Raw genomic sequence first — 13,025 nt, 5'->3', positions numbered from 1 at the left:
CCTGAATGACCACTGCCCAGGTCAAGACGTGGAATATTATCAATTCCCCAGAAGGCTACTGTGTGCTCTCTTCCTTGCCCTTTCCATCTTGACCTTGGTCATAAGCCATCTTGACCTTGGTAGTAATCATTTCCTGGATTTGAAAAACCAGATTTACAAAAAAATGTGTGCATTCTTAACCACACAGGTGTCTCCCTTCTTTCTTTCCTTCCTTCGTTTCTTCCTTCTTTCTTCCCTCCCTCTCTTCCCCCTCCCTCCCTCTCTCCCTCTTTTCCTTCCTTCCCTTCATTCTTTCTTTGTCACTTAGGGGGAAGCCAGAATTTAGAGGAGCATTTTTTTCCCTAGGGTGGGAAAAACTAGAATAGGTGGATAAATTGATATTAAAGAGCCAGTGGAAAAAGACTGAGGACTCCAGAGACAGAATAATTTAGAGCGTGGTTGAAGGGAAGATGGAGGGACAGGGAACTGGCATACCACGGAGGCCTTAGCTCTGAATGGAGACTGGAGAGATGCTTCTTTCTGCTACAGGGAAGAGGATTGGTTTCTACTCATGAATTCCCTTGACTGCTTTAACATATACAAGGTGCAGCTGAGAAAAAGTAAGATCTCCCAGTTTCATCCTAGCCCATGAGCTGTGCTCTGAGACTCTTGGATAAGGCTGTGCATCCCCAGACTTGGGAGTTAGTGACCTGGGACCCCTCTCTCCCTCTCTCCTTGGGCCTGGCATCTGTGGGCACAGCTCTCCATGCAGGGCTCTGCCTCCTCCTCCACCTGGCACTCCCCGACTCCCTCTAGCCCAGGGCTCTGGCCCAGCACCCCTTTTGCTTCCTTGGGCGCACACAACACCCTGGCCCAGTTGGTACATTTACTTTTGTTGTCCTAGTTTTGTCTCTAAGGCAACCAGCCCTGTGTGGTGGTAGGGAGGATGTTGGCAGAAGGGGAGCAAAGTAGATAAATGTGAAGGTGGGGGTACAGGAAGCCGGGTGGACCCGGTTCCCTCCCATGACTTCTCTTGCTGGATTGGCATCCTTAGCCCCTGAGACCATGTCCATCCCAGGATAGATCCCTTTGAAGGCTGCTTGCCCAGGAATTCTTGAGACCCCAGATCCATTTCCCCACTACTTTCCTGCTTCTGATAAAGCATTTGTTTAAGCCACCTTGGCTGCATCAAAAACAAAACATTTCTACAAATTAAAAATGTTCTGGATTCCTCGCCTTGTGTCTGCGCTTTCTTTTGAAATACTAATTAGCCGGAGAAATATGTGCTTTGTGTTTCCAAAAAAAGAAAAAGGGGAGACCTCGCTAAAGATAGCTAGCTCTGGTGGGAGTTTTGTTGTGTGTTTTTTTTTTTTAAAGAAGCTGCAACTAAATGTCTGTGTATTCCAACAGCATTTAGCAAAAGCTGTCTTCTGTCCTTAAAAGTATGGAAAGCACTGAATGAGAAGTCTCTTACATGGCAGGTGACAACAAAGGGCTTCAGACTTGCAGAACTAGAGGCTGGATTATGTCATGATTCCTCTGTGCAGAAGCAGAAAGCTCAGTAGACTGACTCAGAGCAGTGCCCTGAGTCTGCACTTGCGGGGGTTGGCATGGGCGTGTGCACCACTTTAACTGAGCGGATGCCAAAGCTCACCATCCCATCCTGATGGATGGCAGGGGTCACTGTCTTCCTCTGTGTGATAAATGACTGCAGCACCGCCACATTTGTCTTATGGCTGGCAGTGAGTGATTCTCGAGTTAGTGATAATGAGGGTCTTCCTAACAAGGAAGTCAAATGCTTTAGTGAGTCAGCTGAAGGCCACTGCTTCTGCCCACCTATTTCACATACAGTTTCCAGCCAAGGAGAATCCCGGTGGCCGGAGGCACCAGTCATAGGATATTAATGCAATAATGTTTTCAAAGATAGCAGTTCCTTAAAAAAACGATGATAAAAACCCACAAACATCTTTTCTTTTTAACCCATAGAATAATACTATACTGAGCAGAGACCTGAATAAAGCAAAAAGGTCAAATTTGCTTCCCCATTCTAGAAAACCAGAGTTGTCACAATGCCACCCCCACTGCACACCACTTGGGAAGAAGTTCTGCAGCACCAGGAGGTAACTGCATGGGTAGGTGAGTGCTGTCTCGTGGCTACTTACAAATTAATGGGGCAGAAGGGGAATAACAACACAGTTGTAAGGAGAAATACAGATTTTGAGAGTGAAGGGCCAGGTCATTAAGAAGAATGTCAGGCATTTGGTCCCAGAAGATACAAAAGCACAGGCCTAAGAAAGCAGAAAGCCAAAATTATGGTTTTGTTCTGGTAGACATCATGAGTCTTTTACTCAGTGACCTCCAAGCCTGGAATTTATTTCCAGTGGGAACTGGAACTTCCGCTCACTGGCAGAAAAACACGAGTGCCTGGGACCCACAATGCCTGTACTTCTCAGAACGTATTTCATAGCAAGTTGGCAGTTCTACCAAAGATGGTGCCCTGGATTCTCTCTACCAAACCTCAGACGCAAGGCAGAAAGCAGGCCGCCTCCATCCGTTAGTTCCTCATCTCTGAGGAACATACACAACAGAAAGTCTGAAGAATAGATGGGATGGCAGAGGCTCTGCGTTTTCAGCCCCACAGTATTCTCTATTAGGAGTCAGTCCACAACTGACACCTTATTTAAATGCAAGAAATTACAGGTGCATTTTTTTCTTTTCACAAATTCTTTCATTTGTTCTTTGGTTATTTATCTTTTTTAAAAGTCCTTAATTTATTAAGTATATTCTACATGCTACATACTATGCTCAATGTTAAAGAATCAAAGAGGAAACAAAAATATGATACCAGCCCTTAGAATACTCTTTGTGTCTAGCAGAAAAAGATAAATGAAAAAAAAAGAAGAGCTAAATAAGATCTTACAGTTGCTGTTAAGGGGAGTATTTGCTGGAAGTGGTGAAGAAACCAAGGAGAAAATAGTCAGTCAACTGTATGTGTGTGTGTGTGTGTGTGTGTGTGTGTGTGTGTGTGTGTACGTACCTAGGCCCGGGTGGCGGGTGTTGCAGGCCGATGAGCCCAGATTAGTTGGCACAGACCAGGAGGCCAGGGTGGAGAAGGGCATTTCAAGGAGGGGTGCCTGGAGGTGCAAAGTAACCTGGGAGGTGAGGGGGGGTGTGTGAGCCTTTCCCTAAGGTGGGGCTGGAGTATTGGTGAGGGACTTGAGTGACAGGGATGAACTTGTGGCAGGGGCCAGATTGCAGAGGGTCTTCCACGCTGCACTAAGGAAGTTGGAGTCTGTCCTGCAGTCACAGAAGGGCTAATGCATATTCAGATTGTGAACACACACTGGTGTTCTGGAACAGTCAGTCCCTCAGCTGTGGGGAGGCCAGACTGGAGGGCAGGAGGCAGAGGCAGGTCCACCCCTGGGAGACCCAACTAAGGAAAGAGGGACACAGGGGAAAAGAGGAGCAGCGTGTGGGGACTGCCAAGGAGGGTGAGGTGAGAGTGAGGAGGAAGCAGCCTCGGGGTCCTCTCAGGTTTCGGGCTTGGGTAGAGGGTTCCTCTGTGGAGAGGGGGAGCGGTGGGGATGGAGAGGAAGAGGACCAGTTCAGTCACCTTCTGAAATACTGTTGCCTGTGGGACACCAGGGTAAGAGGTCCAGCTGGCAAGAGGACCCATGGGTCTAGAGCAAGGGTTCTTACACCACAGTTTAGGCTCTGTAAAATTGAGTAGGAAAAAAAAAATCACATCTTTATTTCCACTAACCTCTAGCTGAAATCTTGTATCTCCTTTAAGGGTCTAGGCAACAAACCACAGTGGCACCAGCAGTACCTCTGCCTTTGTCACCCAGAGAGATCACAGATCTATTCATATCATTTTCCAGTGGTTGCAGCCTTCTTGAAATATTGTTTACACTTACTTCTTCAAAATGATAGTAGGTATTAAACATGCCACAAAAAGTATTTAATGTTAACAAAAATGTACACATTCTATAACATTTCTTTTTAATAATTTTAATAACGGTTTCAATATGACTTGTTCCGTTTGTCATCCCACATATTTTATAAGAAGCATTTTAAAACATCAAGGAATCCCATTGTCTTATGGGCTTCAGCAGGCTGACAAATACATCCATGGACCAAAGAAAATCAAGAACCTCCAGTCCAGAGTTTGAAGGCTCCAGGACTGGTCAATAATTCATGGACTTCCACTGAGCAAATGATAGGCCGAGAAGGATGTGACCTGTTCCAGGGGCTCCGTAAATAAACCGGGATGGGGAGGAAGTGGTTCACTGCAAAAGGAAACAAAGCTCATACTTGTTTGGTCAGGAAGCCTCTGGCCTCCTGCCTGACGTGGTTGGCCTTTATAGATCCAGCCTCTCATTCAAACTGTGCTCTGGGCTGGTTTCATTTCATGCCCTTGGGGAACCTGGGCAGATGAGGACCATGAGTCACGGTGACAGTGTAGACTGATCGCAGGAGAGGGCACTCTTAAACTGAACATAACTCAGCAGAGTTTGAATTGTCCATAAAAACCAGTTCTGATGAGAGAAATGTAAAGCAAATGAACGGCAGAACCATCCCCAGAAGATCTTCTTTCCCGCATCCCAGTCCTGACGTCCAATAAGCCATAAAGAACCACGTGTGGAGAAGAAACCAGGAGGTGATCAGCTCAGCTGGCCTCAAGGCCAGATGTGACCACAGGCCTCATCCTTTCACTGGCATCACCAGGCCTCTCTCCGTTCACAGGTCATCCCCTTTCTCAGACTCCTAAGGCTCAAAAGGACAAGAGGACCTCTCTGTTTTGTAAATTAGTTCATTCATGTCCTTTTTTTTTTTAGATTCCCCATGTAAGTGATGTCATATGGTATTTTCCTTTGTCTTTCTGGCTTACTTCACTTAGAACGACAATCTCCAGGTCCTTCCATGGTGCTGCAAATAACATTATTTCATTCTTTTTTTTATTGCTGAGTAGTATTCTATTATATAAATACACCACAACTTCTTTATCCAGTCATCTGTCGATGGGCATTTAGGTTGCTTCCATGGCTTGGCTATTGTAATAATACTGTTATGAACATTGGGATGCATGGACCTTTTCAAATTAGAGTTTCAAGGTCCTACTGTATAACACAGGGGACTCTATTCAATACTTTGTAATGGCCTATAATGAAAAAGAATATGGAAAACAATACAGGTATATGTATGAATGAATCACTACGCTGTACACCAGAGATTAACACAACATTGTAAATCGACTCTACTTCAATTTTAAAAAAGGACAAGAGGTTGAAATGGACACTCAGTCTTCATGCCAACCCTCTCTCATTCTTTAGTTCTGCTTCTTGTAGCTGCTCTTGGGAGACAAAACAACAAAAACTGCCTTGTGATTTGCAATCTTAAAGAACGCAGAAGTCCACTTTAGAAGGTCAAAATTCTTCAATTTCACTTCTAGAAACCTATCCTGCCAAAAATCTCACTCATGTGCACAAGATTGATGATTGCACATTGTCATGATTCTGAAAATTGGTAACAACCTAAAAGTCTATCAAGGGGTAACTGGTTAATTAACGATGATGGTTCATCCATACTTCAAAGTGATTGGAAAGAATATTCCAGTAATGGACAGATATTTAATCATTTTACTATAGTGGTAAAAAATGCAGAATAATAGACATAGTAGGACCACATTTTTTTAAATGTATGTGAAATCCATATGGTTGTAAATGTCCAGCTAAAGTTTGACTTAAAAGATGATCCTAAACCTAACAGTACTTATTTTGGAGACAGGGTGGAATCCAGTGGTTAGAGGAGGAGGAAGATGAGAGATTCAAAGAGAAATTTTCACTCTTTACTAAAGTAGCTCCATATTGTTTGAAGGACAAAATTGCTTTTGAGATTTAAAATATAATTGAAAGATCACATGAGCTTTCAAGATATGTAATGGGAATCATCTGGTAATTGGGTTCCAAATTTTAATTTGTTAAGAAAACCATGCTGTATCAGGAAAAAAATTCTGTCTCAAGATTAGGTTTAACTGTGAATAACAGATACCCAAAATAACAGTGCTTCAGACAAGCGGGGGCTGTATTTCTTTGGAGGTAGATGATCCAGGGCTAATTTGGCAGCTGTTTCCCTGCAACTCCTCCCTCTGGAGTGTACGGCCTCTTCCTTGTGGTCTAAGCCGGGGCCTAGAGCAATAATTGTCTCACCCCGTCCTCAGAAGCAAAGTGGAGAAAGGGACCAAGAAGGCAGATTCGGATCCGCTGTCTGCATGTTTTCCCCCGAATCACTGGCCTCTATATTCCATAAGCGTGTCAGTCCCAGTGAGTCTGCAATATGAGAGCCTGTGTTCTCTATATACGAGAATGTAATACACACATGAAATCTTCCCCACCATCCCGTCCACCCCCGCTGACTCCAGACAAGGCATAAGTAACTAAAGCCCTCTTCTAAGGGATTTCTTGTCTTGTTCTTCCTTCACTTCACCTCCCTCCTCTCCTCCTGCATTTCCTGCCCTCACTCTCACACCCGTGTAACACCCAGCAGGCACTGCCCAGAGCTGGAGGGTTCGCTGCTGCTGACACGCACTGGGGGCTGCTAGATCCCATCACAGGACGGCAGGACGCACAAATGAAGGCTTCTCTTTCCGAATAGCGTTTGTAGAATTAGCTCTCAGAGCATGAGAAAAATACAAAGCATTAAAGATGCGGCCATTCAGCCAAGTATGGGTCCTGCTACTGGTCACAGGAACAGCTAATCTGGGTGTGTGTGGGTGTGGGTGTGCGCACGCGCACGCGCACTGTTCATGAAATTTTAGCTACTTGGTCTCTCACCATCTCCCTCTCATTCAAACCCCTGAAATGTTTTACCAACATCTCTTTTATGACATTTTACTTTGCCTTTTTTTCCCAGCTGTACTGAAGTAGAATTGACATATAACATTGTATTAGTTTAAGGTATGCAATATAATGATTTGATATATGTATATACAGTTGACCTTTGAACAATGCAGGGGTTGGAGCACCAACCCCCACACAGTTGAAAATCCACGTACAACTTGACAGTTGGCCTCCCTATACCTGCTTTGGCGTTCATCCATCTGTGGATCATGTAGTCCTACTTAGTGAAAAAAAATCCACTCATGCATATAAGTGGACTTATGCAGTTCAAACTCATGTTAAGGGTCAATTGTTTTTGCAAAATCATCACCACAGTAAGTTTAGTTAACATCCCTCACCTCACATAGCTACATTTTTTTCTTGTGATGGGAACTTTTAAGATGTATTCTCTTAGCAACTTTCAAATATATAATACGGTATTGTTAACTATAGTCACCATGCTGTACATTACATCCCAGAATTGGAAGTTTGTATCCTTTGACCACTCACTTCCCTCATCCTCCACCTTTCAGCCCCCACCTTTGGCAACCATCAATCTGTTCTCTGTACCTATGAGTTTGGTTTTTTAGATTCCACATATAAGGAAAATCATACAAGGAAAATTTGTCTTTCTCTGTCTGACTTACTTCACTTGGCATAATACCTTCAAGGTCCATTCATGTTGTCACAAATGGCAGGACTTCCTTCTTTTCTTAATAGCTGGGTAATATTCCATTGTATATATACCACGTCTTCCTTATCCATTTATCTCTTGATGAACACTTAGGCTGTTTCCATGTCTTGGCAATTGTAAATAAGGATGCATTGAACATGGGGGTGCAGATACTGCTTCCAATTAGTGATTTTGTTTCCTTCAGCTGTATATCCCAAGGTGGAATTGCTGAATTTTACTTTATCTTTTGTTGTAGTTGTTTGCACATATATTCCATCACTCCTACTAGACCATAAACTTCTGGAGGGCAGAGATTATTTTGACACGTCTGTGTATCTTTGGCATCTAAAAAAGTGCCTGGCACGAGGCCAAAGCTCGGTGTCCATTGACAGAGTGCACCAGACATTACTGAAACTAGAACAATATATGGCTTGCTAATTTCACCCCAAAAGATGGGTTACAGCTGCACAAAAACATTATGAGACCCTTTGAATACAAAAAAGAGGGAGGGGGTTTAAACAGGAGAACAAGGTGAAGCAGTGAGGTCACATTGTGGCACAGGCTTCCCCCTTCCCCTGGAGCCTCCCTTCATTACTAGAGTTGACACTTCTTCCCTAAGCTCCTATCACACCGACAGCCTCTCCTAGGGCACCACTGCACATGCGCTGTCTGACTGGGTCAGCGCTCACTGCGACTTCCAACCACACTGGCGACTCTCTCCAGTTGGGGACCTTGCCTTGTACTTCTGTATCTCTAATGTAGTGCTGGTTACCTAGTAAATGCTCAATAAACAATTTTTCCTTTAACAGATGGTCAAATCATCTCTGGATATATTAAAGAGAAATATGTTTAGAAGATAAATAGGAACACATAAATGAGCCCAGTCTTTAAGGTTGTTTTCCTTTCCTTGTTTTATTTTTCCATAACACTTACCGCCTCCTGCCATACTATGTAATTTAATTTAGTGTATTTGGATGCTGTCCCTCTTCCCCTTGGCAATTAGAGTCTCATACATTGCTGGTGGATATAGAAGTTGTGACAACCAGTTTGGAGAACTATTTGGTAGTGTGTACCAAGGTTGTTACAACTTACACATTACTAACAATTCCACTTCTAAATATACACACATACAAGACCAAAATTCTTAATGGAAGGCCTGGGTTGGCTGGCCACAGGCTTTGGTTATTTGTGTCTTCTTCTTCAGGATTTAGAAGCTGCAGTTAGGAAAGAATGCAAGATAGAAGAAATTCATCTTGATGTATCATTTCCTCTCACCTCTGCAACATTTAATTCTTCATCAGTTCCTATCAATTACAGATACCCTCCCAATGTATTTGGAATCCCCATTTCTCTCCACACCTACCTCCATCACCCAGTCTTAACAACATTTCTCACCCACGTTACTGCAGTATTGTCCAAGTGCTCTCTCTCCCCTTGCCTTCCAGTTCCAGCCCAAATCCACAAAGTAACCAATGTGATACTTCTCTTCTACCTAGAATAAAGCCTGACTTTGTCACCAGCTCACAGGCCCCAACTGATCTGCGCCTGCATGAGAATTTCCGACTCTGACTTACTCTTCACCGCTTCTGCTCATTAGGCTCCAAATACTCAGGTTTTTTTTTCTTTTTAAACTACCTTAATTGAGTTGTAACTCAAATTCACACAGTCCACGCATTTAAAGTATACAATTTAATGTCTTTCAGTATATTCACAGAGTTGCACAACCATCACCACAGTCAATGTTAGAACATTTTATCACCCCCCTCCCCCTGCCAAAATCCTGTACCCATTAGCAATCACTCCTCACCTCCCCCCAACTTCCCAGCCCAAGGCCACACTAATCAAGTTTCTGTCTTTATAGACTTGTCTGGTCTTATTTTTAGCTCTTGAACCCACCAAGCTCTTTCCTGTGTCAGGTCCATGCACATGCTATTTCCTCTGCCTGGAAGTGTCTCCGGTCTGCTCTCTAGGGCTGCCCACGCCCTTCGCCCCACACCTGGTGTGGCTACTTCCTCCTCTCTCAGGCCGAACCCAAAACATAATCTCCTCAGGGCTTTCCTGAATACCTTATCTAAGACTAGATTCCCAACAGCTTCTTTAAGCTCCTTGTTTGTTTTCCTCTTATACCTCCACAGCCGATAATCATCAGCTTACTAACTTTTTATTTCCTGATTCTTTTCAGGTGATTTTAAACATAATGAGGGTAGTGAATCTCTCTCTAGTTCTCTCTTGTAGTTCTAGCTCCTACAGCCGGGCCTGGCACTTAGAATACCCTCAATAGACATTTGACAAATGAATGAACAAGTGAATGAATGAATACAGAGTTCAGCTATCTGGCATTGCCTGGAAGTAAGACTTGCCTATTTCAAGCGGCAGAAATTACAATGCACCCTCATTTAATAAGCTAGCTCTTTTTGCTGACTCAGGACAGGAGTTTTGGAACAAGTTTCTCCTCAAATCATCTTGAACAGCTGGCCTGAGTGTGTCTCCCCCCAAAACAAGGTTAGTTGGCCCAAATAAGTTTGAGCAGAATGATCCAGTGCAGTATGGTAAGCAGCAGAACGTTCCCACGTGAGAGCAGCGGGGTGGCACTTGGGAGTCTTCCTTCCCCTCTTCTCAAGACGGCAATACTGATTGGCTGCTCTTTCTCCTTAAACACTAATAGCACAACGCCCCCTTGCTGTTAATGATTATCTGATCATTAGACAAGACAGCAACCCTGTCCACCAAGTCTTCATACTGCTATAGAGGATCCATTTAGTGTTTCTTTAGTGTAAAAAGGTGGGTAAGGAGCCTCTTCCATCACCATCAGCCCTGTCCAAGATTCAGGAGTCAGCTCTGGGCAAAACCAGATGTAAACCAGTTGAAGGAAAGGATGTACTCTGTTCCCACCTATATGGGCTGCTATGCCACCCCCAACCAAATACACATCCAAGAAGCTCGCCAGTAACTACTTCTGACCATTTATTAAATGAGTGACAACCGATTAGGTAGTATGTCCCATCTTTCTTTCCTGCTTTCATCCTGCCCACCCCTCACACCTTGGTTACCCTCCTTGCCAATCCTGAACTTCCAGTCTGCTCAGCTGTCTCAGTCACAGAGAAAGTCAGTCTGGTTGACACAGCCACCCTATGTGGGTTTTGTTTTCTGGACGTAAGCCGTGGCATGCTGGACCTGTTTGATGGTTTTTAAAAGCCAACTGTGCGTATCTCTTTTTAAGCCTGCGTTCAGTGACAGCAGGTTGGTAGCTTGAAATCAAGAATGATGGGAATATTTATACCAGAGGAGTTGGCAAATGCTACACATTAGGGCCTTTTTAAAAAACCATTACCATTTTTTAGACCTTTACCAGTACACCATCGATGTAATACATTAATGTTATTCCCTATCTGTCCCACCCACCCACTTTTCTAAGAGAATTCTGTACCAGGCTTAATTCAAAGAAGGACTTACCAAGACTCAGAGGCTGTACATTTATGAAGCAAATAATTCTTCCCACTCTCCTGCTCAGCCTCTTTCACAGCTTTCACTGTTAACTGCTTTCAAACCTTAACTCTGCTCTTAACAATGCACTTCACAGATCGCCAAAACAGGCTCAAATCAAATTAGGGGTTTTAGCTAACTTCTTTACATCAGTTTAGAGAGAATGAAAACTCTCTCATGCAGAGATGCCTTCCAGTCCTCAAACTGAACCAGACTTGGTACTTAAAAGTAATACCGGTTCACATATATATGAACAGATGTACATGTATCAGTATATGTAATACACATTTTTTTTTCATTCAACCATCTACACTTCTGGCCTCTGAGACCAGAACTACCCTAAAATTCCATAGGAAGTTACCTGTTTCCTGGCCTAGTGACTGTAGCACAGAGTCTTAGAATTTTAGGTCAGAAAAATAAGAGATTACCTGATACAGTGCACTGGTCCTCAGCCTGGCTATACACTAGCATCGCCTGGGGAACTTGTCAGAAATGACTCTCTAAGCCGTACCCTGGGTTGGAATCAGGCATTTCTAGTTTTAGAAGCTTCCCAAGTGATTCTACAGTGTCATCAGAGAGAACCACTGATCTAATCACCCCCTCAATTTTCAGAAGAGAAACCCAAGCCCCAGGGCAGCTGAGTGAAGACAGAACTCATCTACGACTCAAGTCTCCCAGACCACAGATCTTTCACAATCACGCTCCATCCCTCAGGACTTCCCCAGTCCTGTTTCATGAGCCCCTAAACATGACTCACAGCAACAATGAAGATTTTCTACAACAGGAATCTCATAAGGGGCAGGGGTTTTTATAAGGCCTGATTTCATTCACAAGTTGAACTGATCCCTGATCTTGAGCAAATGGTTTCCTTACATTTTCCCAGTGTTCAGTATTTTCTAAAAACAAAGGGAGAATCCTTGTGATAAGAGATGCTACTGTAAATTATATAAAGATGGGGACCACTGTGTCTAATCTTCACTGCGTCAAGCACAGGGCCTGATCAAGGGCCACACACCCACTGACCCATCTATAAATGCTGCATGTGTTCACTACTTTGGCCAGATGTTTGGTCATTTGATGATGTGGTTTAAGGTGTGGACTGTGAGGCCCTATATCCTGAGTTCAAATCCTGACTCCACTCCTGACCAGTCAGAGACCTTGAGTGAGTTATTTAATCACTCTGTGCCTCAGTTGCAAAGAATTAAAGCATTTTTAAATCTGCTGCACAAATTAAAGAAGTAGCGTATAGAGAGTGCTTAGCACGTTGGCTGGTCCAGAACCACTCAACAAATACTAGTTATCACTGTTTGGCTGCATCAGCGTCCCCCTTTACTTGATTCCTGCTGGGAGAGGAGAGGAGCAATATGAGTGATGAGGGGCCAGGAAGTGGCAGCCTTTGTGCATCTTGAACTGGAATCTCGCCTTGGCCTTGAGGAAGAAGCTATACTGAACCCCCAGGGGCACCCCAAGGACAACACACAACAGGGGGCCTGGAGCAGAGGACTCTGGGCTGGCCCCTTCTTCCTTCTTCAGTGAATATCATTGATTCTTTTCCTTTTTTAGACACTAAATTACTTAAAAAAAAAAAAGTACGTGATTCTAACAGTTAATCAGAAAATATGTTAGCTTATAAAAAATGCAATCTATAGAAGATCTTTCAGGAACACTAGTATTACCTGTTTTACTTTTTAAAATTGAGCTGTAATTGACATGTAACATATTAGTTTCAGGTGTACCACATAATGATGCAATATTTGTATATGTTGTGAAATGATTCATCACCACACATAGTTATACATTTTTCTTTCTTGTGATGAGAACTTTTAAGATTTACTCTCTTAGCAACTTTCAAGTAAACAGCACAGTATTATTGATGGTGCTGTACATTAGGCACTGATTCTGGAGGGCGGCAGCCCCACTAATCCTTCTCTTGTCTCTCTAACTAGGCACCAGGCTGCAGGGCGGAGCTGTGACCCTGAGGAGAGCTGGTACCATGCCAGCACAGCAGCCAA

General features: G+C 43.6%; 1 protein-coding gene across 11 annotated transcripts in view; it reads right to left on the bottom strand.

Moving 5' to 3' along the window:
- Positions 1–13,025, bottom strand: part of PELI2 (pellino E3 ubiquitin protein ligase family member 2) — a 482,489-nt gene that overhangs the window by 206,383 nt on the left and 263,081 nt on the right. For 8 of the 11 annotated variants that reach the window (XM_072963099.1, XM_072963110.1, XM_072963102.1 and 5 more), the window contains one exon: positions 2–133. The exons of 2 other annotated variants lie outside the window; for them this stretch is intronic. The gene's annotated coding sequence lies outside the window, so the exon portion shown is untranslated. Of the gene's footprint in view, position 1; positions 134–3,592; positions 3,642–13,025 lie in introns of those variants that run through there. One more of the 11 variants, XM_072963109.1, reaches the window with a different exon arrangement.

The sequence above is a fragment of the Vicugna pacos genome, chromosome 6 (assembly GCF_048564905.1).
Source record: "Vicugna pacos chromosome 6, VicPac4, whole genome shotgun sequence".
In the NCBI taxonomy this organism is placed as follows: domain Eukaryota; kingdom Metazoa; phylum Chordata; class Mammalia; order Artiodactyla; family Camelidae; genus Vicugna; species Vicugna pacos.
This window is presented reverse-complemented; position numbering and strand designations above follow the sequence as displayed.